The sequence below is a fragment of the Helianthus annuus genome, chromosome 10 (assembly GCF_002127325.2).
Source record: "Helianthus annuus cultivar XRQ/B chromosome 10, HanXRQr2.0-SUNRISE, whole genome shotgun sequence".
In the NCBI taxonomy this organism is placed as follows: domain Eukaryota; kingdom Viridiplantae; phylum Streptophyta; class Magnoliopsida; order Asterales; family Asteraceae; genus Helianthus; species Helianthus annuus.
Genome location: NC_035442.2, coordinates 46,919,011 through 46,920,432, shown reverse-complemented (window position 1 = coordinate 46,920,432; position 1,422 = coordinate 46,919,011). Strand labels below are relative to the sequence as shown.

General features: G+C 45.5%; 1 non-coding gene across 1 annotated transcript; it reads left to right on the top strand.

Annotated features, from left to right (window-relative positions):
• The first annotated feature begins 521 nt into the window (after positions 1-521).
• LOC118483417 lies at positions 522-628 on the top strand. The gene has a single exon (XR_004870705.1). It is a non-coding gene; the product is annotated as a small nucleolar RNA R71 (small nucleolar RNA).
• Positions 629-1,422: the final 794 nt, after the last annotated feature.

The window sequence follows — 1,422 nt, the reverse complement described above, 5'->3', positions numbered from 1 at the left end:
CGTTTCTTGGTTGTTGAAGGTTTGTTCGTTGGTTTAGGTTTTGTTGGTTACTACTATTGCCGGGTTCTCTTCAACCAAGGTTAGGGTGGTTACGCCATCCTTGGTTGTAGGTACCCGTTGGAGGACCCGACGGCCTAGGTCTGTTATCAATGTAGTTTACCGACTCCGGTTGATCATCTGTTTCTTTCATACAACTCCAACTTTCATGTGGCCCACCACACCCATCACAAGCCATAACCGAGACTATTTTTGTCATTTCTAACTTTTTTAGTTTTGAAGAGAGGGCCGCGATTTGGGCTTGTAAAGAAGTGCTTTCATCAACCTTATGGGCGCCCGGGGCAATAGATTTATTGCCTCGAGGAGTGTGCCACTGAAAATTGGTTTGAGCAATTTCCTCAATTTGATTGTATATTTCATGTGGGTGGCGATTACCTAAAAGTCCCCCGGAGATAGGGTCAAGTGTTTGTCTTGTGAGTGGCATCAACCCATTGTAGAAAGTGGATACTTGTTGCCATACCGCAAGACCGTGATGAGGACACTTTCGCAATAGCTCCTTGAACCTTTCCCAAGTTTCATATAAGGATTCCCCATCCTCTTGTGAATATGTATTAATTTCAGTCATTAATTTAGCCATTTTAGCAGGAGGAAAGTACTTATATAGAAACTTTTGGGCTAGTTCATCCCAGGTGTTTACCGAGCCAACTGGGAGGGCATTGAGCCAAGCCTTTGCTTGGTCCTTTAGTGAAAATGGAAACATTCGAAGGCGGAAGGCGTCGTTTGATGCTCCATTGATCCGAAAGGTATCACATATTTCTAAGAAATTAGTAATATGTAGATGGGGATCCTCATCCGCAAGCCCATGGAAGGTTGTGGAGTTTTGAAGCATTTGTATCAAATGTGGCCGAAGTTCGAAGTTGTTAGCTTCGACATTCGGTGCATTGATAGCGGCGCCGAGATTTCCTACGGTGGGACGTAGGTAATCCATGAGGGTACGTTGATCCGCCATTGGAAGTGGGTCCCCTGAGACTTTCTCCTGGTTTTTATCTTTGAGTCTTTTTCTGAGAAAGCGTTCGGGTTCTTCTAGAGGTTCTTTTATGTCTCTACTAGAATTGGAGCTCATACACTATGTAGAAAGTTAAGATGTGGCGCCTGGGTTCCAAGTCCTACAGTGGAAACAAAAAAGAATGTTGGTCAGAAGGTTCACCACGCCCCCGTGCTCATCGAACACGACCCATGGTTGGAGATACAGTGATTGTTTTCCGGATCCCTGTTACTGGGGAATTGGACACGGCCCCGTGTTGCACCGACACGGCCCCGTGCTCAATGTCACACCCCGACCACGTAAAACAACAAAACGTGGCGGAAACGTCGGGGAGTGTTGTAACAGAATCATTGTTTCACAACCATGGAATAAATAGTTTC